Here is a 24,740-nt window from a genome sequence, read left to right as displayed (position 1 = left end):
TGCTTTCCCCAAAGTAGCGAGTTCCATTAATTTGTATTCTGCTTTTCACTTAAAGCACCGGGATATCGGATTGCAAGTACGATTACTTGTCATGTTTTTTTTTAAAAAGTAAAGTAATGATGACGACGATTATTCACCAACATTCACATGAATGGCTAAGAAAATGATTGGCAATATATTTTCCTCTTTCGATTGGGAGTTTCCGTCTTCCGCCTCGTTATGTCGGAAGACTCTTTAATGTCGGGGTTGTGAGTCCGAGTTTCACGTTCAGCGAATGCAAAACTTTGTAATAGCCATAATATGAGTTATTGAATCAAGAGTATTTCTATCACTTTGAGAACAATATTATAAAAAACGTTCAGAGACATTCTGAAAAACGTCTACTATTTGGAATTTCAATGAAGGATTTTCTCCTTTTCTTAATAGGTTTAAAGTAATTTTTCTGTCTGCTTGAAAGGAAACAATTTTCACTTTTGGCTCATCCATATTGACTGCTTAAACACTTATCACTTAAAAAAAAAATGTGTTATTAGATTTGAATGTAAGCGTATTGAAGCAGGACAGTTAAACTATTACAAGAATAGAAGGAATTACTAAAGAGAAGGTCATTTGAACTCACCAGCTTTGCTCTGAGTCTGATTTATTAAAAGGTGCATGTGTACCCATGGTGTAGTGGTTATCACATCCGCCTAACAGGCGTAAGGTCCCAGGTTCGAAACCTTTTGGGTACATGTTTCGTTGCGTTGTCTTTTCATTTCACTTTTTATTTTTCGAGAATTGCTACCGTTAGTGTTGCTTTATTTTAACATTCTTAACAGTTTTATTTAAAAATGATGAGAAGAAAGAAAAAAAATAGAATAAACCTTTTAAAAAATGATTATGCTTCCGAAAGAAAAATATCTTTAAATAACTATTTTATATTTAAAAAATTCCGTGATAAATGATAAATATTCAATAGATGGAATAAAAATAATTGAATTCATGCAACAATGCTAATTAAGTGTTTTAAACAGCTGAAAACAATAGTTATTCAAATGGACATTCTTTGTCAATTCGAAATTTGAAATAAAATTCTCTGACATGAATCAATGTCAATGTGGAACGATGTATAAAAAAACTGACATAAACCTCATATTATCTGATAGAAAAACTGAAATTAATTTCCTTTTAATTGAAGGCACATAAAATATAACGACAAGAGAAACATCCACGAAAAGGTAAAAATAATGTCACGCAATGTTCTACGGTGGTTCCGAACTCGCGACATTCGCGTTATTAGAACGACTCTAATGCCAACTGAGATAATGGGCATTCGAACGGCATTTTCTGGATTGCATACAAAAAGGAAGTAAAAACCTGCTCTTAATACTTTCTTGTACACATTTTTGTTTGCTTGTAGTATGTTAAATCAAGCGGAGATTCTTATTCTAATTTCAGACAGTTGGAAAAAAGCACATTTCATATCTTTGCAATGCTTTATATCTGGGTGTTTGGCAAGACGAAACAAATTCATGTGAAAATGAATAATGATAAGAAAAACGAGTCCTTGCATCGGCCGGGAATCGAACCCGGGCCGCCCGCGTGGCAGGCGAGCATTCTACCACTGAACCACCGATGCTCACGAAACGCCGCCATCTCACCGATTGCAAGTGGATGACGAAGTCTAAAATGCCCTCATTTTTTCTGTTTTGTAATTCGACCGAAGTATGCGTCGACTGCAGATATTGTCAAATAAGCACGAGTCACCTTCACCAGGATTATGTGAAACTATTAATTTCATTCTCTAACTTAGTCGTATTTCGTGTCTCTAAAAGCTCTTTATTCCCTCTCGCTTTGATAGTTTGATTGTTTATAAGCAGAAACTATCCACACACACTCACAACAATCTTTCTTTTGACCGTTTGAGCACAGTGTCATAGACAACAATGTAGATAGAAATCCACCTTTACGCAAAGCAATCTATGCACGAGCAATTAATGTATAGGGAACACTTTTTTATTAAAATATAAACGAAACGTTTTATATTGCTATAAGAAGATATGACATATAATAATAATATAACTTCCGCAACTTTATTTCTTTAACTAAAAGGAGAAAAACAAAAACTATCGTAGAATCCAAAAGGATTTTGAAAACACTAAATGGAAATAATACCAAAATTTTCAAGACTTCTAGGAATAACTACAATATCGTAAACGAATTTTAAGATTGCAGAAAACTGATGTTTTTCATAAGATTCTGATAATTTTCAAATACTCATGTAAAATATAATTAAAGGTCTTGTGTGGAAGAATAAATTTTCTATATTGCACTTCTATAGTCAGAAATTCTAGATAATACCAAAAGTTTAGCCGTCGCGATTCATTTATATAGATTGCATTGTCAATCGCAATAATTATTAAATATTTCAAAAACTTTAATAGAATGTTTCCGAAGGAACTGAAACATGATGCTAAGTGGTTGTTTCGAAAAATTAGTTTCCAGGAGCAAAAATCAATTATTATTGTTTTCAAAATACTATTGATAGACCATTGATGATGAATGGGGTTGAAATTGGCACTGTTTTTCCTCGGTGGCAAATGAAAATTGTAATTTCTCACTGCCACCGAGTCAATGTACCGTTATTTCCGAAAGAAATAACAGCATTAAAAATGTCGCTGTCAGAAGTGGGATTCGAACCCACGCCCACATTCGTGGACCAGAACTCTCGGCACTCTGCTACAGAGCAAGATTCCTCTTGAGTCTGGCGCCTTAGACCGCTCGGCCATCCTGACACATCGATGTTTTCGGTTAAAGCGTTTATCAGCTGCGAATGTGATAAGGAAACTAAGTCATAGCTGTCAAGATAAAATGTTTTTGTAGGTTAGATTGCAAAGCACATTTCGTCAACTATTGATTGCTTTCCCCAAAGTAGCGAGTTCCATTAATTTGTATTCTGCTTTTCACTTAAAGCACCGGGATATCGGATTGCAAGTACGATTACTTGTCATGTTTTTTTTTAAAAAGTAAAGTAATGATGACGACGATTATTCACCAACATTCACATGAATGGCTAAGAAAATGATTGGCAATATATTTTCATCTTTCGATTGGGAGTTTCCGTCTTCCGCCTCGTTATGTCGGAAGACTCTTTAATGTCGGGGTTGTGAGTCCGAGTTTCACGTTCAGCGAATGCAAAACTTTGTAATAGCCATAATATGAGTTATTGAATCAAGAGTATTTCTATCACTTTGAGAACAATATTATAAAAAACGTTCAGAGACATTCTGAAAAACGTCTACTATTTGGAATTTCAATGAAGGATTTTCGCCTTTTCTTAATAGGTTTAAAGTAATTTTTCTGTCTGCTTGAAAGGAAACAATTTTCACTTTTGGCTCATCCATATTGACTGCTTAAACACTTATTACTTAAAAAAAAAATGTGTTATTAGATTTGAATGGAAGCGTATTGAAGCAGGACAGTTAAACTATTACAAGAATAGAAGGAATTACTATAGAGCAGGTCATTTGAACTCACCAGCTTTGCTCTGAGTCTGATTTATTAAAAGGTGCATGTGTACCCATGGTGTAGTGGTTATCACATCCGCCTAACACGCGGAAGGTCCCAGGTTCGAAACCTGGTGGGTACATGTTTCGTTCCGTTGTCTTTTCATTTCACTTTTTATTTTTCGAGAATTGCTACCGTTAGTGTTGTTTTATTTTAACATTCTTAACAGTTGTATTTAAAAATGGGGAGAAGAAAAAAAATAGAATAAACCTTTTAAAAAATGATTATGCTTCCGAAAGAAAAATATCTTTAAATAACTATTTTATATTTAAAAAATTCCGTTATAAATGATAAATATTCAATAGATGGAATAAAAATAATTGAATTCATGCAACGATGCTAATTAAGTGTCTTAAACAGCTGAAAACAATAGTTATTCAAATGGACATTCTTTGTCAATTCGAAATTTGAAATAAAATTCTCTGACATGAATCAATGTCAATGTCGAACGATGTATAAAAAAACTGACATAAACCTCATATTATCTGATAGAAAAACTGAAATTAATTTCCTTTTAATTGAAGGCACATAAAATATAACGACAAGAGAAACATCCACGAAAAGGTAAAAATAATGTCACGCAATGTTCTACGGTGGTTCCGAACTCGCGACATTCGCGTTATTAGAACGACTCTAATGCCAACTGAGATAATGGGCCTTCGAACGGCATTTTCTGGATTGCATACAAAAAGGAAGTAAAAACCTGCTCTTAATACTTTCTTGTACCCATTTTTGTTTGCTTGTAGTATGTTAAATCAAGCGGAGATTCTTATTCTAATTTCAGACAGTTGGAAAAAAGCACATTTCATATCTTTGCAATGCTTTATATCTGGGTGTTTGGCAAGACGAAACAAATTCATGTGAAAATGAATAATGATAAGAAAAACGAGTCCTTGCATCGGCCGGGAATCGAACCCGGGCCGCCCGCGTGGCAGGCGAGCATTCTACCACTGAACCACCGATGCTCACGAAACGCCGCCATCTCACCGATTGCAAGTGGATGACGAAGTCTAAAATGCCCTCATTTTTTCTGTTTTGTAATTCGACCGAAGTATGCGTCGACTGCAGATATTGTCAAATAAGCACGAGTCACCTTCACCAGGATTATGTGAAACTATTAATTTCCTTCTCTAACTTAGTTGTATTTCGTGTCTCTAAAAGCTCTTTATTCCCTCTCGCTTTGATAGTTTGATTGTTTATAAGCAGGAACTATCCACACACACTCACAACAATCTTTCTTTTGACCGTTTGAGCACAGTGTCATAGACAACAATGTAGTTAGAAATCCACCTTTACGCAAAGCAATCTATGCACGAGCAATTAATGTATAGGGAACACTTTTTTATTAAAATATAAACGAAACGTTTTATATTGCTATAAGAAGATATGACATATAATAATAATATAACTTCCGCAACTTTATTTCTTTAACTAAAAGGAGAAAAACAAAAACTATCGTAGAATCCAAAAGGATTTTGAAAACACTAAATGGAAATAATACCCAAATTTTCAAGACTTCTAGGAATAACTACAATATCGTAAACGAATTTTAAGATTGCAGAAAACTGATGTTTTTCATAAGATTCTGATAATTTTCAAATACTCATGTAAAATATAATTAAAGGTCTTGTGTGGAAGAATAAATTTTCTATATTGCACTTCTATAGTCAGAAATTCTAGATAATACCAAAAGTTTAGCCGTCGCGATTCATTTATATAGATTGCATTGTCAATCGCAATAATTATTAAATATTTCAAAAACTTTAATAGAATGTTTCCGAAGGAACTGAAACATGATGCTAAGTGGTTGTTTCGAAAAATTAGTTTCCAGGAGCAAAAAACAATTATTATTGTTTTCAAAATACTATTGATAGACCATTGATGATGAATGGGGTTGAAATTGGCACTGCTTTTCCACGGTGGCAAATGAAAATTGTAATTTCTCACTGCCACCGAGTCAATGTACCGTTATTTCCGAAAGAAAAAACAGCATTAAAAAAATCGCTGTCAGAAGTGGGATTCGAACCCACGCCCACATTCGTGGACCAGAACTCTCGGCACTCTGCTACAGAGCAAGATTCCTCTTGAGTCTGGCGCCTTAGACCGCTCGGCCATCCTGACACATCGATGTTTTCGCTTAAAGCGTTTATCAGCTGCGAATGTGATAAGGAAACTAAGTCATAGCTGTCAAGATAAAATGTTTTTGTAGGTTAGATTGCAAAGCACATTTCGTCAACTATTGATTGCTTTCCCCAAAGTAGCGAGTTCCATTAATTTGTATTCTGCTTTTCACTTAAAGCACCGGGATATCGGATTGCAAGTACGATTACTTGTCATGTTTTTTTTAAAAAAGTAAAGTAATGATGACGACGATTATTCACCAACATTCACATGAATGGCTAAGAAAATGATTGGCAATATATTTTCCTCTTTCGATTGGGAGTTTCCGTCTTCCGCCTCGTTATGTCGGAAGACTCTTTAATGTCGGGGTTGTGAGTCCGAGTTTCACGTTCAGCGAATGCAAAACTTTGTAATAGCCATAATATGGGTTATTGAATCAAGAGTATTTCTATCACTTTGAGAACAATATTATAAAAAACGTTCAGAGACATTCTGAAAAACGTCTACTATTTGGAATTTCAATGAAGGATTTTCGCCTTTTCTTAATAGGTTTAAAGTAATTTTTCTGTCTGCTTGAAAGGAAACAATTTTCACTTTTGGCTCATCCATATTGACTGCTTAAACACTTATTACTTAAAAAAAAAAAATGTGTTATTAGATTTGAATGGAAGCGTATTGAAGCAGGACAGTTAAACTATTACAAGAATAGAAGGAATTACTATAGAGCAGGTCATTTGAACTCACCAGCTTTGCTCTGAGTCTGATTTATTAAAAGGTGCATGTGTACCCATGGTGTAGTGGTTATCACATCCGCCTAACACGCGGAAGGTCCCAGGTTCGAAACCTGGTGGGTACATGTTTCGTTCCGTTGTCTTTTCATTTCACTTTTTATTTTTCGAGAATTGCTACCGTTAGTGTTGTTTTATTTTAACATTCTTAACAGTTGTATTTAAAAATGGGGAGAAGAAAAAAAATAGAATAAACCTTTTAAAAAATGATTATGCTTCCGAAAGAAAAATATCTTTAAATAACTATTTTATATTTAAAAAATTCCGTTATAAATGATAAATATTCAATAGATGGAATAAAAATAATTGAATTCATGCAACGATGCTAATTAAGTGTCTTAAACAGCTGAAAACAATAGTTATTCAAATGGGCATTCTTTGTCAATTCGAAATTTGAAATAAAATTCTCTGACATGAATCAATGTCAATGTCGAACGATGTATAAAAAAACTGACATAAACCTCATATTATCTGATAGAAAAACTGAAATTAATTTCCTTTTAATTGAAGGCACATAAAATATAACGACAAGAGAAACATCCACGAAAAGGTAAAAATAATGTCACGCAATGTTCTACGGTGGTTCCGAAGTCGCGACATTCGCGTTATTAGAACGACTCTAATGCCAACTGAGATAATGGGCCCTCGAACGGCATTTTCTGGATTTCATACAAAAAGGAAGTAAAAACCTGCTCTTAATACTTTCTTGTACCCATTTTTGTTTGCTTGTAGTATGTTAAATCAAGCGGAGATTCTTATTCTAATTTCATATCTTTGCAATGCTTTATATCTGGGTGTTTGGCAAGACGAAACAAATTCATGTGAAAATGAATAATGATAAGAAAAACGAGTCCTTGCATCGGCCGGGAATCGAACCCGGGCCGCCCGCGTGGCAGGCGAGCATTCTACCACTGAACCACCGATGCTCACGAAACGCCGCCATCTCACCGATTGCAAGTGGATGACGAAGTCTAAAATGCCCTCATTTTTTCTGTTTTGTAATTCGACCGAAGTATGCGTCGACTGCAGATATTGTCAAATAAGCACGAGTCACCTTCACCAGGATTATGTGAAACTATTAATTTCATTCTCTAACTTAGTCGTATTTCGTGTCTCTAAAAGCTCTTTATTCCCTCTCGCTTTGATAGTTTGATTGTTTATAAGCAGGAACTATCCACACACACTCACAACAATCTTTCTTTTGACCGTTTGAGCACAGTGTCATAGACAACAATGTAGTTAGAAATCCACCTTTACGCAAAGCAATCTATGCACGAGCAATCAATGTATAGGGAACACTTTTTTATTAAAATATAAACGAAACGTTTTATATTGCTATAAGAAGATATGACATATAATAATAGTATAACTTCCGCAACTTTATTTCTTTAACTAAAAGGAGAAAAACAAAAACTATCGTAGAATCCAAAAGGATTTTGAAAACACTAAATGGAAATAATACCAAAATTTTCAAGACTTCTAGGAATAACTACAATATCGTAAACGAATTTTAAGATTGCAGAAAACTGATGTTTTTCATAAGATTCTGATAATTTTCAAATACTCATGTAAAATATAATTAAAGGTCTTGTGTGGAAGAATAAATTTTCTATATTGCACTTCTATAGTCAGAAATTCTAGATAATACCAAAAGTTTAGCCGTTGCGATTCATTTATATAGATTGCATTGTCAATCGCAATAATTATTAAATATTTCAAAAACTTTAATAGAATGTTTCCGAAGGAACTGAAACATGATGCTAAGTGGTTGTTTCGAAAAATTAGTTTCCAGGAGCAAAAAACAATTATTATTGTTTTCAAAATACTATTGATAGACCATTGATGATGAATGGGGTTGAAATTGGCACTGCTTTTCCACGGTGGCAAATGAAAATTGTAATTTCTCACTGCCACCGAGTCAATGTACCGTTATTTCCGAAAGAAAAAACAGCATTAAAAAAATCGCTGTCAGAAGTGGGATTCGAACCCACGCCCACATTCGTGGACCAGAACTCTCGGCACTCTGCTACAGAGCAAGATTCCTCTTGAGTCTGGCGCCTTAGACCGCTCGGCCATCCTGACACATCGATGTTTTCGCTTAAAGCGTTTATCAGCTGCGAATGTGATAAGGAAACTAAGTCATAGCTGTCAAGATAAAATGTTTTTGTAGGTTAGATTGCAAAGCACATTTCGTCAACTATTGATTGCTTTCCCCAAAGTAGCGAGTTCCATTAATTTGTATTCTGCTTTTCACTTAAAGCACCGGGATATCGGATTGCAAGTACGATTACTTGTCATGTTTTTTTTAAAAAAGTAAAGTAATGATGACGACGATTATTCACCAACATTCACATGAATGGCTAAGAAAATGATTGGCAATATATTTTCCTCTTTCGATTGGGAGTTTCCGTCTTCCGCCTCGTTATGTCGGAAGACTCTTTAATGTCGGGGTTGTGAGTCCGAGTTTCACGTTCAGCGAATGCAAAACTTTGTAATAGCCATAATATGGGTTATTGAATCAAGAGTATTTCTATCACTTTGAGAACAATATTATAAAAAACGTTCAGAGACATTCTGAAAAACGTCTACTATTTGGAATTTCAATGAAGGATTTTCGCCTTTTCTTAATAGGTTTAAAGTAATTTTTCTGTCTGCTTGAAAGGAAACAATTTTCACTTTTGGCTCATCCATATTGACTGCTTAAACACTTATTACTTAAAAAAAAAAAATGTGTTATTAGATTTGAATGGAAGCGTATTGAAGCAGGACAGTTAAACTATTACAAGAATAGAAGGAGTTACTATAGAGCAGGTCATTTGAACTCACCAGCTTTGCTCTGAGTCTGATTTATTAAAAGGTGCATGTGTACCCATGGTGTAGTGGTTATCACATCCGCCTAACACGCGGAAGGTCCCAGGTTCGAAACCTGGTGGGTACATGTTTCGTTCCGTTGTCTTTTCATTTCACTTTTTATTTTTCGAGAATTGCTACCGTTAGTGTTGTTTTATTTTAACATTCTTAACAGTTGTATTTAAAAATGGGGAGAAGAAAAAAAATAGAATAAACCTTTTAAAAAATGATTATGCTTCCGAAAGAAAAATATCTTTAAATAACTATTTTATATTTAAAAAATTCCGTTATAAATGATAAATATTCAATAGATGGAATAAAAATAATTGAATTCATGCAACGATGCTAATTAAGTGTCTTAAACAGCTGAAAACAATAGTTATTCAAATGGACATTCTTTGTCAATTCGAAATTTGAAATAAAATTCTCTGACATGAATCAATGTCAATGTCGAACGATGTATAAAAAAACTGACATAAACCTCATATTATCTGATAGAAAAACTGAAATTAATTTCCTTTTAATTGAAGGCACATAAAATATAACGACAAGAGAAACATCCACGAAAAGGTAAAAATAATGTCACGCAATGTTCTACGGTGGTTCCGAACTCGCGACATTCGCGTTATTAGAACGACTCTAATGCCAACTGAGATAATGGGCCTTCGAACGGCATTTTCTGGATTGCATACAAAAAGGAAGTAAAAACCTGCTCTTAATACTTTCTTGTACCCATTTTTGTTTGCTTGTAGTATGTTAAATCAAGCGGAGATTCTTATTCTAATTTCAGACAGTTGGAAAAAAGCACATTTCATATCTTTGCAATGCTTTATATCTGGGTGTTTGGCAAGACGAAACAAATTCATGTGAAAATGAATAATGATAAGAAAAACGAGTCCTTGCATCGGCCGGGAATCGAACCCGGGCCGCCCGCGTGGCAGGCGAGCATTCTACCACTGAACCACCGATGCTCACGAAACGCCGCCATCTCACCGATTGCAAGTGGATGACGAAGTCTAAAATGCCCTCATTTTTTCTGTTTTGTAATTCGACCGAAGTATGCGTCGACTGCAGATATTGTCAAATAAGCACGAGTCACCTTCACCAGGATTATGTGAAACTATTAATTTCCTTCTCTAACTTAGTTGTATTTCGTGTCTCTAAAAGCTCTTTATTCCCTCTCGCTTTGATAGTTTGATTGTTTATAAGCAGGAACTATCCACACACACTCACAACAATCTTTCTTTTGACCGTTTGAGCACAGTGTCATAGACAACAATGTAGTTAGAAATCCACCTTTACGCAAAGCAATCTATGCACGAGCAATTAATGTATAGGGAACACTTTTTTATTAAAATATAAACGAAACGTTTTATATTGCTATAAGAAGATATGACATATAATAATAATATAACTTCCGCAACTTTATTTCTTTAACTAAAAGGAGAAAAACAAAAACTATCGTAGAATCCAAAAGGATTTTGAAAACACTAAATGGAAATAATACCCAAATTTTCAAGACTTCTAGGAATAACTACAATATCGTAAACGAATTTTAAGATTGCAGAAAACTGATGTTTTTCATAAGATTCTGATAATTTTCAAATACTCATGTAAAATATAATTAAAGGTCTTGTGTGGAAGAATAAATTTTCTATATTGCACTTCTATAGTCAGAAATTCTAGATAATACCAAAAGTTTAGCCGTCGCGATTCATTTATATAGATTGCATTGTCAATCGCAATAATTATTAAATATTTCAAAAACTTTAATAGAATGTTTCCGAAGGAACTGAAACATGATGCTAAGTGGTTGTTTCGAAAAATTAGTTTCCAGGAGCAAAAAACAATTATTATTGTTTTCAAAATACTATTGATAGACCATTGATGATGAATGGGGTTGAAATTGGCACTGCTTTTCCACGGTGGCAAATGAAAATTGTAATTTCTCACTGCCACCGAGTCAATGTACCGTTATTTCCGAAAGAAAAAACAGCATTAAAAAAATCGCTGTCAGAAGTGGGATTCGAACCCACGCCCACATTCGTGGACCAGAACTCTCGGCACTCTGCTACAGAGCAAGATTCCTCTTGAGTCTGGCGCCTTAGACCGCTCGGCCATCCTGACACATCGATGTTTTCGCTTAAAGCGTTTATCAGCTGCGAATGTGATAAGGAAACTAAGTCATAGCTGTCAAGATAAAATGTTTTTGTAGGTTAGATTGCAAAGCACATTTCGTCAACTATTGATTGCTTTCCCCAAAGTAGCGAGTTCCATTAATTTGTATTCTGCTTTTCACTTAAAGCACCGGGATATCGGATTGCAAGTACGATTACTTGTCATGTTTTTTTTAAAAAAGTAAAGTAATGATGACGACGATTATTCACCAACATTCACATGAATGGCTAAGAAAATGATTGGCAATATATTTTCCTCTTTCGATTGGGAGTTTCCGTCTTCCGCCTCGTTATGTCGGAAGACTCTTTAATGTCGGGGTTGTGAGTCCGAGTTTCACGTTCAGCGAATGCAAAACTTTGTAATAGCCATAATATGGGTTATTGAATCAAGAGTATTTCTATCACTTTGAGAACAATATTATAAAAAACGTTCAGAGACATTCTGAAAAACGTCTACTATTTGGAATTTCAATGAAGGATTTTCGCCTTTTCTTAATAGGTTTAAAGTAATTTTTCTGTCTGCTTGAAAGGAAACAATTTTCACTTTTGGCTCATCCATATTGACTGCTTAAACACTTATTACTTAAAAAAAAAAAAATGTGTTATTAGATTTGAATGGAAGCGTATTGAAGCAGGACAGTTAAACTATTACAAGAATAGAAGGAATTACTATAGAGCAGGTCATTTGAACTCACCAGCTTTGCTCTGAGTCTGATTTATTAAAAGGTGCATGTGTACCCATGGTGTAGTGGTTATCACATCCGCCTAACACGCGGAAGGTCCCAGGTTCGAAACCTGGTGGGTACATGTTTCGTTCCGTTGTCTTTTCATTTCACTTTTTATTTTTCGAGAATTGCTACCGTTAGTGTTGTTTTATTTTAACATTCTTAACAGTTGTATTTAAAAATGGGGAGAAGAAAAAAAATAGAATAAACCTTTTAAAAAATGATTATGCTTCCGAAAGAAAAATATCTTTAAATAACTATTTTATATTTAAAAAATTCCGTTATAAATGATAAATATTCAATAGATGGAATAAAAATAATTGAATTCATGCAACGATGCTAATTAAGTGTCTTAAACAGCTGAAAACAATAGTTATTCAAATGGGCATTCTTTGTCAATTCGAAATTTGAAATAAAATTCTCTGACATGAATCAATGTCAATGTCGAACGATGTATAAAAAAACTGACATAAACCTCATATTATCTGATAGAAAAACTGAAATTAATTTCCTTTTAATTGAAGGCACATAAAATATAACGACAAGAGAAACATCCACGAAAAGGTAAAAATAATGTCACGCAATGTTCTACGGTGGTTCCGAAGTCGCGACATTCGCGTTATTAGAACGACTCTAATGCCAACTGAGATAATGGGCCCTCGAACGGCATTTTCTGGATTTCATACAAAAAGGAAGTAAAAACCTGCTCTTAATACTTTCTTGTACCCATTTTTGTTTGCTTGTAGTATGTTAAATCAAGCGGAGATTCTTATTCTAATTTCATATCTTTGCAATGCTTTATATCTGGGTGTTTGGCAAGACGAAACAAATTCATGTGAAAATGAATAATGATAAGAAAAACGAGTCCTTGCATCGGCCGGGAATCGAACCCGGGCCGCCCGCGTGGCAGGCGAGCATTCTACCACTGAACCACCGATGCTCACGAAACGCCGCCATCTCACCGATTGCAAGTGGATGACGAAGTCTAAAATGCCCTCATTTTTTCTGTTTTGTAATTCGACCGAAGTATGCGTCGACTGCAGATATTGTCAAATAAGCACGAGTCACCTTCACCAGGATTATGTGAAACTATTAATTTCATTCTCTAACTTAGTCGTATTTCGTGTCTCTAAAAGCTCTTTATTCCCTCTCGCTTTGATAGTTTGATTGTTTATAAGCAGGAACTATCCACACACACTCACAACAATCTTTCTTTTGACCGTTTGAGCACAGTGTCATAGACAACAATGTAGTTAGAAATCCACCTTTACGCAAAGCAATCTATGCACGAGCAATCAATGTATAGGGAACACTTTTTTATTAAAATATAAACGAAACGTTTTATATTGCTATAAGAAGATATGACATATAATAATAGTATAACTTCCGCAACTTTATTTCTTTAACTAAAAGGAGAAAAACAAAAACTATCGTAGAATCCAAAAGGATTTTGAAAACACTAAATGGAAATAATACCAAAATTTTCAAGACTTCTAGGAATAACTACAATATCGTAAACGAATTTTAAGATTGCAGAAAACTGATGTTTTTCATAAGATTCTGATAATTTTCAAATACTCATGTAAAATATAATTAAAGGTCTTGTGTGGAAGAATAAATTTTCTATATTGCACTTCTATAGTCAGAAATTCTAGATAATACCAAAAGTTTAGCCGTTGCGATTCATTTATATAGATTGCATTGTCAATCGCAATAATTATTAAATATTTCAAAAACTTTAATAGAATGTTTCCGAAGGAACTGAAACATGATGCTAAGTGGTTGTTTCGAAAAATTAGTTTCCAGGAGCAAAAAACAATTATTATTGTTTTCAAAATACTATTGATAGACCATTGATGATGAATGGGGTTGAAATTGGCACTGCTTTTCCACGGTGGCAAATGAAAATTGTAATTTCTCACTGCCACCGAGTCAATGTACCGTTATTTCCGAAAGAAAAAACAGCATTAAAAAAATCGCTGTCAGAAGTGGGATTCGAACCCACGCCCACATTCGTGGACCAGAACTCTCGGCACTCTGCTACAGAGCAAGATTCCTCTTGAGTCTGGCGCCTTAGACCGCTCGGCCATCCTGACACATCGATGTTTTCGCTTAAAGCGTTTATCAGCTGCGAATGTGATAAGGAAACTAAGTCATAGCTGTCAAGATAAAATGTTTTTGTAGGTTAGATTGCAAAGCACATTTCGTCAACTATTGATTGCTTTCCCCAAAGTAGCGAGTTCCATTAATTTGTATTCTGCTTTTCACTTAAAGCACCGGGATATCGGATTGCAAGTACGATTACTTGTCATGTTTTTTTTAAAAAAGTAAAGTAATGATGACGACGATTATTCACCAACATTCACATGAATGGCTAAGAAAATGATTGGCAATATATTTTCCTCTTTCGATTGGGAGTTTCCGTCTTCCGCCTCGTTATGTCGGAAGACTCTTTAATGTCGGGGTTGTGAGTCCGAGTTTCACGTTCAGCGAATGCAAAACTTTGTAATAGCCATAATATGGGTTATTGAATCAAGAGTATTTCTATCACTTTGAGAACAATATTATAAAAAACGTTCAGAGACATTCTGAAAAACGTCTACTATTTGGAATTTCAATGAAGGATTTTCGCCTTTTCTTAATAGGTTTAAAGTAATTTTTCTGTCTGCTTGAAAGGAAACAATTTTCACTTTTGGCTCATCCATATTGACTGCTTAAACACTTATTACTTAAAAAAAAAAAATGTGTTATTAGATTTGAATGGAAGCGTATTGAAGCAGGACAGTTAAACTATTACAAGAATAGAAGGAGTTACTATAGAGCAGGTCATTTGAACTCACCAGCTTTGCTCTGAGTCTGATTTATTAAAAGGTGCATGTGTACCCATGGTGTAGTGGTTATCACATCCGCCTAACACGCGGAAGGTCCCAGGTTCGAAACCTGGTGGGTACATGTTTCGTTCCGTTGTCTTTTCATTTCACTTTTTATTTTTCGAGAATTGCTACCGTTAGTGTTGTTTTATTTTAACATTCTTAACAGTTGTATTTAAAAATGGGGAGAAGAAAAAAAATAGAATAAACCTTTTAAAAAATGATTATGCTTCCGAAAGAAAAATATCTTTAAATAACTATTTTATATTTAAAAAATTCCGTTATAAATGATAAATATTCAATAGATGGAATAAAAATAATTGAATTCATGCAACGATGCTAATTAAGTGTCTTAAACAGCTGAAAACAATAGTTATTCAAATGGGCATTCTTTGTCAATTCGAAATTTGAAATAAAATTCTCTGACATGAATCAATGTCAATGTCGAACGATGTATAAAAAAACTGACATAAACCTCATATTATCTGATAGAAAAACTGAAATTAATTTCCTTTTAATTGAAGGCACATAAAATATAACGACAAGAGAAACATCCACGAAAAGGTAAAAATAATGTCACGCAATGTTCTACGGTGGTTCCGAAGTCGCGACATTCGCGTTATTAGAACGACTCTAATGCCAACTGAGATAATGGGCCCTCGAACGGCATTTTCTGGATTTCATACAAAAAGGAAGTAAAAACCTGCTCTTAATACTTTCTTGTACCCATTTTTGTTTGCTTGTAGTATGTTAAATCAAGCGGAGATTCTTATTCTAATTTCATATCTTTGCAATGCTTTATATCTGGGTGTTTGGCAAGACGAAACAAATTCATGTGAAAATGAATAATGATAAGAAAAACGAGTCCTTGCATCGGCCGGGAATCGAACCCGGGCCGCCCGCGTGGCAGGCGAGCATTCTACCACTGAACCACCGATGCTCACGAAACGCCGCCATCTCACCGATTGCAAGTGGATGACGAAGTCTAAAATGCCCTCATTTTTTCTGTTTTGTAATTCGACCGAAGTATGCGTCGACTGCAGATATTGTCAAATAAGCACGAGTCACCTTCACCAGGATTATGTGAAACTATTAATTTCATTCTCTAACTTAGTCGTATTTCGTGTCTCTAAAAGCTCTTTATTCCCTCTCGCTTTGATAGTTTGATTGTTTATAAGCAGGAACTATCCACACACACTCACAACAATCTTTCTTTTGACCGTTTGAGCACAGTGTCATAGACAACAATGTAGTTAGAAATCCACCTTTACGCAAAGCAATCTATGCACGAGCAATCAATGTATAGGGAACACTTTTTTATTAAAATATAAACGAAACGTTTTATATTGCTATAAGAAGATATGACATATAATAATAATATAACTTCCGCAACTTTATTTCTTTAACTAAAAGGAGAAAAACAAAAACTATCGTAGAATCCAAAAGGATTTTGAAAACACTAAATGGAAATAATACCAAAATTTTCAAGACTTCTAGGAATAACTACAATATCGTAAACGAATTTTAAGATTGCAGAAAACTGATGTTTTTCATAAGATTCTGATAATTTTCAAATACTCATGTAAAATATAATTAAAGGTCTTGTGTGGAAGAATAAATTTTCTATATTGCACTTCTATAGTCAGAAATTCAAGATAATACCAAAAGTTTAGCCGTTGCGATTCATTTATATAGATTGCATTGTCAATCGCAATAATTATTAAATATTTCAAAAACTTTAATAGAATGTTTCCGAAGGAACTGAAACATGATGCTAAGTGGTTGTTTCGAAAAATTAGTTTCCAGGAGCAAAAAACAATTATTATTGTTTTCAAAATACTATTGATAGACCATTGATGATGAATGGGGTTGAAATTGGCACTGCTTTTCCACGGTGGCAAATGAAAATTGTAATTTCTCACTGCCACCGAGTCAATGTACCGTTATTTCCGAAAGAAAAAACAGCATTAAAAAAATCGCTGTCAGAAGTGGGATTCGAACCCACGCCGACATTCGTGGACCAGAGCTCTCGGCACTCTGCTACAGAGCAAGATTCCTCTTGAGTCTGGCGCCTTAGACCGCTCGGCCATCCTGACACATCGATGTTTTCGCTTAAAGCGTTTATCAGCTGCGAATGTGATAAGGAAACTAAGTCATAGCTGTCAAGATAAAATGTTTTTGTAGGTTAGATTGCAAAGCACATTTCGTCAACTATTGATTGCTTTCCCCAAAGTAGCGAGTTCCATTAATTTGTATTCTGCTTTTCACTTAAAGCACCGGGATATCGGATTGCAAGTACGATTTCTTGTCATGTTTTTTTTAAAAAAGTAAAGTAATGATGACGACGATTATTCACCAACATTCACATGAATGGCTAAGAAAATGATTGGCAATATATTTTCCTCTTTCGATTGGGAGTTTCCGTCTTCCGCCTCGTTATGTCGGAAGACTCTTTAATGTCGGGGTTGTGAGTCCGAGTTTCACGTTCAGCGAATGCAAAACTTTGTAATAGCCATAATATGGGTTATTGAATCAAGAGTATTTCTATCACTTTGAGAACAATATTATAAAAAACGTTCAGAGACATTCTGAAAAACGTCTACTATTTGGAATTTCAATGAAGGATTTTCGCCTTTTCTTAATAGGTTTAAAGTAATTTTTCTGTCTGCTTGAAAGGAAACAATTTTCACTTTTGGCTCATCCATATTGACTGCTTAAACACTTATTACTTAAAAAAAAAAAATGTGTTATTAGATTTGAATGGAAGCGTATTGAAGCAGGACAGTTAAACTATTACAAGAATAGAAGGAGTTACTATAGAGCAGGTCATTTGAACTCACCAGCTTTGCTCTGAGTCTGATTTATTAAAAGGTGCATGTGTACCCATGGTGTAGTGGTTATCACATCCGCCTAACACGCGGAAGGTCCCAGGTTCGAAACCTGGTGGGTACATGTTTCGTTCCGTTGTCTTTTCATTTCACTTTTTATTTTTCGAGAATTGCTACCGTTAGTGTTGTTTTATTTTAACATTCTTAACAGTTGTATTTAAAAATGGGGAGAAGAAAAAAAATAGAATAAACCTTTTAAAAAATGATTATGCTTCCGAAAGAAAAATATCTTTAAATAACTATTTTATATTTAAAAAATTCCGTTATAAATGATAAATATTCAATAGATGGAATAAAAATAATTGAATTCATGCAACGATGCTAATTAAGTGTCTTAAACAGCTGAAAACAATAGTTATTCAAATGGGCATTCTTTGTCAATTCGAAATTTGAAATAAAATTCTCTGACATGAATCAATGTCAATGTCGAACGATGTATAAAAAAACTGACATAAACCTCATATTATCTGATAGAAAAACTGAAATTAATTTCCTTTTAATTGAAGGCACATAAAATATAACGACAAGAGAAACATCCACGAAAAGGTAAAAATAATGTCACGCAATGTTCTACGGTGGTTCCGAAGTCGCGACATTCGCATTATTAGAACGACTCTAATGCCAACTGAGATAATGGGCCCTCGAACGGCATTTTCTGGATTTCATACAAAAAGGAAGTAAAAACCTGCTCTTAATACTTTCTTGTACCCATTTTTGTTTGCTTGTAGTATGTTAAATCAAGCGGAGATTCTTATTCTAATTTCATATCTTTGCAATGCTTTATATCTGGGTGTTTGGCAAGACGAAACAAATTCATGTGAAAATGAATAATGATAAGAAAAACGAGTCCTTGCATCGGCCGGGAATCGAACCCGGGCCGCCCGCGTGGCAGGCGAGCATTCTACCACTGAACCACCGATGCTCACGAAACGCCGCCATCTCACCGATTGCAAGTGGATGACGAAGTCTAAAATGCCCTCATTTTTTCTGTTTTGTAATTCGACCGAAGTATGCGTCGACTGCAGATATTGTCAAATAAGCACGAGTCACCTTCACCAGGATTATGTGAAACTATTAATTTCATTCTCTAACTTAGTCGTATTTCGTGTCTCTAAAAGCTCTTTATTCCCTCTCGCTTTGATAGTTTGATTGTTTATAAGCAGGAACTATCCACACACACTCACAACAATCTTTCTTTTGACCGTTTGAGCACAGTGTCATAGACAACAATGTAGTTAGAAATCCACCTTTACGCAAAGCAATCTATGCACGAGCAATCAATGTATAGGGAACACTTTTTTATTAAAATATAAACGAAACGTTTTATATTGCTATAAGAAGATATGACATATAATAATAGTATAACTTCCGCAACTTTATTTCTTTAACTAAAAGGAGAAAAACAAAAACTATCGTAGAATCCAAAAGGATTTTGAAAACACTAAATGGAAATAATACCAAAATTTTCAAGACTTCTAGGAATAACTACAATATCGTAAACGAATTTTAAGATTGCAGAAAACTGATGTTTTTCATAAGATTCTGATAATTTTCAAATACTCATGTAAAATATAATTAAAGGTCTTGTGTGGAAGAATAAATTTTCTATATTGCACTTCTATAGTCAGAAATTCTAGATAATACCAAAAGTTTAGCCGTTGCGATTCATTTATATAGATTGCATTGTCAATCGCAATAATTATTAAATATTTCAAAAACTTTAATAGAATGTTTCCGAAGGAACTGAAACATGATGCTAAGTGGTTGTTTCGAAAAATTAGTTTCCAGGAGCAAAAAACAATTATTATTGTTTTCAAAATACTATTGATAGACCATTGATGATGAATGGGGTTGAAATTGGCACTGCTTTTCCACGGTGGCAAATGAAAATTGTAATTTCTCACTGCCACCGAGTCAATGTACCGTTATTTCCGAAAGAAAAAACAGCATTAAAAAAATCGCTGTCAGAAGTGGGATTCGAACCCACGCCCACATTCGTGGACCAGAACTCTCGGCACTCTGCTACAGAGCAAGATTCCTCTTGAGTCTGGCGCCTTAGACCGCTCGGCCATCCTGACACATCGATGTTTTCGCTTAAAGCGTTTATCAGCTGCGAATGTGATAAGGAAACTAAGTCATAGCTGTCAAGATAAAATGTTTTTGTAGGTTAGATTGCAAAGCACATTTCGTCAACTATTGATTGCTTTCCCCAAAGTAGCGAGTTCCATTAATTTGTATTCTGCTTTTCACTTAAAGCACCGGGATATCGGATTGCAAGTACGATTACTTGTCATGTTTTTTTAAAAAAAGTAAAGTAATGATGACGACGATTATTCACCAACATTCACATGAATGGCTAAGAAAATGATTGGCAATATATTTTCCTCTTTCGATTGGGAGTTTCCGTCTTCCGCCTCGTTATGTCGGAAGACTCTTTAATGTCGGGGTTGTGAGTCCGAGTTTCACGTTCAGCGAATGCAAAACTTTGTAATAGCCATAATATGGGTTATTGAATCAAGAGTATTTCTATCACTTTGAGAACAATATTATAAAAAACGTTCAGAGACATTCTGAAAAACGTCTACTATTTGGAATTTCAATGAAGGATTTTCGCCTTTTCTTAATAGGTTTAAAGTAATTTTTCTGTCTGCTTGAAAGGAAACAATTTTCACTTTTGGCTCATCCATATTGACTGCTTAAACACTTATTACTTAAAAAAAAAAATGTGTTATTAGATTTGAATGGAAGCGTATTGAAGCAGGACAGTTAAACTATTACAAGAATAGAAGGAATTACTATAGAGCAGGTCATTTGAACTCACCAGCTTTGCTCTGAGTCTGATTTATTAAAAGGTGCATGTGTACCCATGGTGTAGTGGTTATCACATCCGCCTAACACGCGGAAGGTCCCAGGTTCGAAACCTGGTGGGTACATGTTTCGTTCCGTTGTCTTTTCATTTCACTTTTTATTTTTCGAGAATTGCTACCGTTAGTGTTGTTTTATTTTAACATTCTTAACAGTTGTATTTAAAAATGGGGAGAAGAAAAAAAATAGAATAAACCTTTTAAAAAATGATTATGCTTCCGAAAGAAAAATATCTTTAAATAACTATTTTATATTTAAAAAATTCCGTTATAAATGATAAATATTCAATAGATGGAATAAAAATAATTGAATTCATGCAACGATGCTAATTAAGTGTCTTAAACAACTGAAAACAATAGTTATTCAAATGGGCATTCTTTGTCAATTCGAAATTTGAAATAAAATTCTCTGACATGAATCAATGTCAATGTCGAACGATGTATAAAAAAACTGACATAAACCTCATATTATCTGATAGAAAAACTGAAATTAATTTCCTTTTAATTGAAGGCACATAAAATATAACGACAAGAGAAACATCCACGAAAAGGTAAAAATAATGTCACGCAATGTTCTACGGTGGTTCCGAACTCGCGACATTCGCGTTATTAGAACGACTCTAATGCCAACTGAGATAATGGGCCCTCGAACGGCATTTTCTGGATTTCATACAAAAAGGAAGTAAAAACCTGCTCTTAATACTTTCTTGTACCCATTTTTGTTTGCTTGTAGTATGTTAAATCAAGCGAAGATTCTTATTCTAATTTCATATCTTTGCAATGCTTTATATCTGGGTGTTTGGCAAGACGAAACAAATTCATGTGAAAATGAATAATGATAAGAAAAACGAGTCCTTGCATCGGCCGGGAATCGAACCCGGGCCGCCCGCGTGGCAGGCGAGCATTCTACCACTGAACCACCGATGCTCACGAAACGCCGCCATCTCACCGATTGCAAGTGGATGACGAAGTCTAAAATGCCCTCTTTTTTTCTGTTTTGTAATTCGACCGAAGTATGCGTCGACTGCAGATATTGTCAAATAAGCACGAGTCACCTTCACCAGGATTATGTGAAACTATTAATTTCATTCTCTAACTTAGTCGTATTTCGTGTCTCTAAAAGCTCTTTATTCCCTCTCGCTTTGATAGTTTGATTGTTTATAAGCAGGAACTATCCACACACACTCACAACAATCTTTCTTTTGACCGTTTGAGCACAGTGTCATAGACAACAATGTAGTTAGAAATCCACCTTTACGCAAAGCAATCTATGCACGAGCAATTAATGTATAGGGAACACTTTTTTATTAAAATATAAACGAAACGTTTTATATTGCTATAAGAAGATATGACATATAATAATAATATAACTTCCGCAACTTTATTTCTTTAACTAAAAGGAGAAAAACAAAAACTATCGTAGAATCCAAAAGGATTTTGAAAACACTAAATGGAAATAATACCAAAATTTTCAAGACTTCTAGGAATAACTACAATATCGTAAACGAATTTTAAGATTGCAGAAAACTGATGTTTTTCATAAGATTCTGATAATTTTCAAATACTCATGTAAAATATAATTAAAGGTCTTGTGTGGAAGAATAAATTTTCTATATTGCACTTCTATAGTCAGAAATTCTAGATAATACCAAAAGTTTAGCCGTTGCGATTCATTTATATAGATTGCATTGTCAATCGCAATAATTATTAAATATTTCAAAAACTTTAATAGAATGTTTCCGAAGGAACTGAAACATGATGCTAAGTGGTTGTTTCGAAAAATTAGTTTCCAGGAGCAAAAAACAATTATTATTGTTTTCAAAATACTATTGATAGACCATTGATGATGAATGGGGTTGAAATTGGCACTGCTTTTCCACGGTGGCAAATGAAAATTGTAATTTCTCACTGCCACCGAGTCAATGTACCGTTATTTCCGAAAGAAAAAACAGCATTAAAAAAATCGCTGTCAGAAGTGGGATTCGAACCCACGCCCACATTCGTGGACCAGAACTCTCGGCACTCTGCTACAGAGCAAGATTCCTCTTGAGTCTGGCGCCTTAGACCGCTCGGCCATCCTGACACATCGATGTTTTCGCTTAAAGCGTTTATCAGCTGCGAATGTGATAAGGAAACTAAGTCATAGCTGTCAAGATAAAATGTTTTTGTAGGTTAGATTGCAAAGCACATTTCGTCAACTATTGATTGCTTTCCCCAAAGTAGCGAGTTCCATTAATTTGTATTCTGCTTTTCACTTAAAGCACCGGGATATCGGATTGCAAGTACGATTACTTGTCATGTTTTTTTTAAAAAAGTAAAGTAATGATGACGACGATTATTCACCAACATTCACATGAATGGCTAAGAAAATGATTGGCAATATATTTTCCTCTTTCGATTGGGAGTTTCCGTCTTCCGCCTCGTTATGTCGGAAGACTCTTTAATGTCGGGGTTGTGAGTCCGAGTTTCACGTTCAGCGAATGCAAAACTTTGTAATAGCCATAATATGGATTATTAAATCAAGAATATTTCTATCACTTTGAGAACAATATTATAAAAAACGTTCAGAGACATTCTGAAAAACGTCTACTATTTGGAATTTCAATGAAGGATTTTCGCCTTTTCTTAATAGGTTTAAAGTAATTTTTCTGTCTGCTTGAAAGGAAACAATTTTCACTTTTGGCTCATCCATATTGACTGCTTAAACACTTATTACTTAAAAAAAAATGTGTTATTAGATTTGAATGGAAGCGTATTGAAGCAGGACAGTTAAACTATTACAAGAATAGAAGGAATTACTAAAGAGCAGGTCATTTGAACTCACCAGCTTTGCTCTGAGTCTGATTTATTAAAAGGTGCATGTGTACCCATGGTGTAGTGGTTATCACATCCGCCTAACACGCGGAAGGTCCCAGGTTCGAAACCTGGTGGGTACATGTTTCGTTCCGTTGTCTTTTCATTTCACTTTTTATTTTTCGAGAATTGCTACCGTTAGTGTTGTTTTATTTTAACATTCTTAACAGTTGTATTTAAAAATGGGGAGAAGAAAAAAAATAGAATAAACCTTTTAAAAAATGATTATGCTTCCGAAAGAAAAATATCTTTAAATAACTATTTTATATTTAAAAAATTCCGTTATAAATGATAAATATTCAATAGATGGAATAAAAATAATTGAATTCATGCAACGATGCTAATTAAGTGTCTTAAACAGCTGAAAACAATAGTTATTCAAATGGACATTCTTTGTCAATTCGAAATTTGAAATAAAATTCTCTGACATGAATCAATGTCAATGTCGAACGATGTATAAAAAAACTGACATAAACCTCATATTATCTGATAGAAAAACTGAAATTAATTTCCTTTTAATTGAAGGCACATAAAATATAACGACAAGAGAAACATCCACGAAAAGGTAAAAATAATGTCACGCAATGTTCTACGGTGGTTCCGAACTCGCGACATTCGCGTTATTAGAACGACTCTAATGCCAACTGAGATAATGGGCCCTCGAACGGCATTTTCTGGATTTCATACAAAAAGGAAGTAAAAACCTGCTCTTAATACTTTCTTGTACCCATTTTTGTTTGCTTGTAGTATGTTAAATCAAGCGGAGATTCTTATTCTAATTTCATATCTTTGCAATGCTTTATATCTGGGTGTTTGGCAAGACGAAACAAATTCATGTGAAAATGAATAATGATAAGAAAAACGAGTCCTTGCATCGGCCGGGAATCGAACCCGGGCCGCCCGCGTGGCAGGCGAGCATTCTACCACTGAACCACCGATGCTCACGAAACGCCGCCATCTCACCGATTGCACTGGATGACGAAGTCTAAAATGCCCTCATTTTTTCTGTTTTGTAATTCGACCGAAGTATGCGTCGACTGCAGATATTGTCAAATAAG

General features: G+C 34.6%; 25 non-coding genes across 25 annotated transcripts; 8 read left to right on the top strand and 17 right to left on the bottom strand.

The window, feature by feature from the left end:
• Nucleotides 1-1,547: 1,547 nt before the first annotated feature.
• On the bottom strand, nucleotides 1,548-1,618 carry Trnag-gcc (transfer RNA glycine (anticodon GCC)). Its single transcript has one exon. It is a non-coding gene; the product is annotated as a tRNA-Gly (tRNA).
• Nucleotides 1,619-2,658: 1,040 nt separating this feature from the next.
• Nucleotides 2,659-2,774, bottom strand: Trnal-caa (transfer RNA leucine (anticodon CAA)). Its single transcript has 2 exons — nucleotides 2,737-2,774; nucleotides 2,659-2,704 (listed from the first exon to the last, which is right to left on the bottom strand). It is a non-coding gene; the product is annotated as a tRNA-Leu (tRNA).
• A 781-nt stretch (nucleotides 2,775-3,555) lies between these two features.
• Nucleotides 3,556-3,628, top strand: Trnav-aac (transfer RNA valine (anticodon AAC)). Its single transcript has one exon. It is a non-coding gene; the product is annotated as a tRNA-Val (tRNA).
• An 812-nt stretch (nucleotides 3,629-4,440) lies between these two features.
• Nucleotides 4,441-4,511, bottom strand: Trnag-gcc (transfer RNA glycine (anticodon GCC)). Its single transcript has one exon. It is a non-coding gene; the product is annotated as a tRNA-Gly (tRNA).
• Nucleotides 4,512-5,551: 1,040 nt separating this feature from the next.
• Trnal-caa (transfer RNA leucine (anticodon CAA)) lies at nucleotides 5,552-5,667 on the bottom strand. Its single transcript has 2 exons — nucleotides 5,630-5,667; nucleotides 5,552-5,597 (listed from the first exon to the last, which is right to left on the bottom strand). It is a non-coding gene; the product is annotated as a tRNA-Leu (tRNA).
• A 783-nt stretch (nucleotides 5,668-6,450) lies between these two features.
• Trnav-aac (transfer RNA valine (anticodon AAC)) lies at nucleotides 6,451-6,523 on the top strand. The gene has a single exon. It is a non-coding gene; the product is annotated as a tRNA-Val (tRNA).
• Nucleotides 6,524-7,310: 787 nt separating this feature from the next.
• Nucleotides 7,311-7,381, bottom strand: Trnag-gcc (transfer RNA glycine (anticodon GCC)). Its single transcript has one exon. It is a non-coding gene; the product is annotated as a tRNA-Gly (tRNA).
• A 1,040-nt stretch (nucleotides 7,382-8,421) lies between these two features.
• On the bottom strand, nucleotides 8,422-8,537 carry Trnal-caa (transfer RNA leucine (anticodon CAA)). Its single transcript has 2 exons — nucleotides 8,500-8,537; nucleotides 8,422-8,467 (listed from the first exon to the last, which is right to left on the bottom strand). It is a non-coding gene; the product is annotated as a tRNA-Leu (tRNA).
• A 783-nt stretch (nucleotides 8,538-9,320) lies between these two features.
• Trnav-aac (transfer RNA valine (anticodon AAC)) lies at nucleotides 9,321-9,393 on the top strand. Its single transcript has one exon. It is a non-coding gene; the product is annotated as a tRNA-Val (tRNA).
• Nucleotides 9,394-10,205: 812 nt separating this feature from the next.
• Trnag-gcc (transfer RNA glycine (anticodon GCC)) lies at nucleotides 10,206-10,276 on the bottom strand. The gene has a single exon. It is a non-coding gene; the product is annotated as a tRNA-Gly (tRNA).
• A 1,040-nt stretch (nucleotides 10,277-11,316) lies between these two features.
• Nucleotides 11,317-11,432, bottom strand: Trnal-caa (transfer RNA leucine (anticodon CAA)). Its single transcript has 2 exons — nucleotides 11,395-11,432; nucleotides 11,317-11,362 (listed from the first exon to the last, which is right to left on the bottom strand). It is a non-coding gene; the product is annotated as a tRNA-Leu (tRNA).
• A 784-nt stretch (nucleotides 11,433-12,216) lies between these two features.
• Nucleotides 12,217-12,289, top strand: Trnav-aac (transfer RNA valine (anticodon AAC)). The gene has a single exon. It is a non-coding gene; the product is annotated as a tRNA-Val (tRNA).
• A 787-nt stretch (nucleotides 12,290-13,076) lies between these two features.
• Trnag-gcc (transfer RNA glycine (anticodon GCC)) lies at nucleotides 13,077-13,147 on the bottom strand. Its single transcript has one exon. It is a non-coding gene; the product is annotated as a tRNA-Gly (tRNA).
• Nucleotides 13,148-14,187: 1,040 nt separating this feature from the next.
• On the bottom strand, nucleotides 14,188-14,303 carry Trnal-caa (transfer RNA leucine (anticodon CAA)). Its single transcript has 2 exons — nucleotides 14,266-14,303; nucleotides 14,188-14,233 (listed from the first exon to the last, which is right to left on the bottom strand). It is a non-coding gene; the product is annotated as a tRNA-Leu (tRNA).
• Nucleotides 14,304-15,086: 783 nt separating this feature from the next.
• On the top strand, nucleotides 15,087-15,159 carry Trnav-aac (transfer RNA valine (anticodon AAC)). Its single transcript has one exon. It is a non-coding gene; the product is annotated as a tRNA-Val (tRNA).
• Nucleotides 15,160-15,946: 787 nt separating this feature from the next.
• Trnag-gcc (transfer RNA glycine (anticodon GCC)) lies at nucleotides 15,947-16,017 on the bottom strand. The gene has a single exon. It is a non-coding gene; the product is annotated as a tRNA-Gly (tRNA).
• Nucleotides 16,018-17,057: 1,040 nt separating this feature from the next.
• Trnal-caa (transfer RNA leucine (anticodon CAA)) lies at nucleotides 17,058-17,173 on the bottom strand. The gene is made up of 2 exons: nucleotides 17,136-17,173; nucleotides 17,058-17,103 (listed from the first exon to the last, which is right to left on the bottom strand). It is a non-coding gene; the product is annotated as a tRNA-Leu (tRNA).
• Nucleotides 17,174-17,956: 783 nt separating this feature from the next.
• Trnav-aac (transfer RNA valine (anticodon AAC)) lies at nucleotides 17,957-18,029 on the top strand. Its single transcript has one exon. It is a non-coding gene; the product is annotated as a tRNA-Val (tRNA).
• Nucleotides 18,030-18,816: 787 nt separating this feature from the next.
• Trnag-gcc (transfer RNA glycine (anticodon GCC)) lies at nucleotides 18,817-18,887 on the bottom strand. Its single transcript has one exon. It is a non-coding gene; the product is annotated as a tRNA-Gly (tRNA).
• A 1,040-nt stretch (nucleotides 18,888-19,927) lies between these two features.
• Nucleotides 19,928-20,043, bottom strand: Trnal-caa (transfer RNA leucine (anticodon CAA)). Its single transcript has 2 exons — nucleotides 20,006-20,043; nucleotides 19,928-19,973 (listed from the first exon to the last, which is right to left on the bottom strand). It is a non-coding gene; the product is annotated as a tRNA-Leu (tRNA).
• Nucleotides 20,044-20,825: 782 nt separating this feature from the next.
• Trnav-aac (transfer RNA valine (anticodon AAC)) lies at nucleotides 20,826-20,898 on the top strand. Its single transcript has one exon. It is a non-coding gene; the product is annotated as a tRNA-Val (tRNA).
• Nucleotides 20,899-21,685: 787 nt separating this feature from the next.
• On the bottom strand, nucleotides 21,686-21,756 carry Trnag-gcc (transfer RNA glycine (anticodon GCC)). Its single transcript has one exon. It is a non-coding gene; the product is annotated as a tRNA-Gly (tRNA).
• Nucleotides 21,757-22,796: 1,040 nt separating this feature from the next.
• Nucleotides 22,797-22,912, bottom strand: Trnal-caa (transfer RNA leucine (anticodon CAA)). The gene is made up of 2 exons: nucleotides 22,875-22,912; nucleotides 22,797-22,842 (listed from the first exon to the last, which is right to left on the bottom strand). It is a non-coding gene; the product is annotated as a tRNA-Leu (tRNA).
• Nucleotides 22,913-23,692: 780 nt separating this feature from the next.
• Nucleotides 23,693-23,765, top strand: Trnav-aac (transfer RNA valine (anticodon AAC)). The gene has a single exon. It is a non-coding gene; the product is annotated as a tRNA-Val (tRNA).
• A 787-nt stretch (nucleotides 23,766-24,552) lies between these two features.
• On the bottom strand, nucleotides 24,553-24,623 carry Trnag-gcc (transfer RNA glycine (anticodon GCC)). The gene has a single exon. It is a non-coding gene; the product is annotated as a tRNA-Gly (tRNA).
• Between the last annotated feature and the right edge of the window lie 117 nt (nucleotides 24,624-24,740).

This window comes from Argiope bruennichi, chromosome 10, assembly GCF_947563725.1.
Source record: "Argiope bruennichi chromosome 10, qqArgBrue1.1, whole genome shotgun sequence".
In the NCBI taxonomy this organism is placed as follows: Eukaryota; Metazoa; Arthropoda; class Arachnida; order Araneae; family Araneidae; genus Argiope; species Argiope bruennichi.
This window is presented reverse-complemented; position numbering and strand designations above follow the sequence as displayed.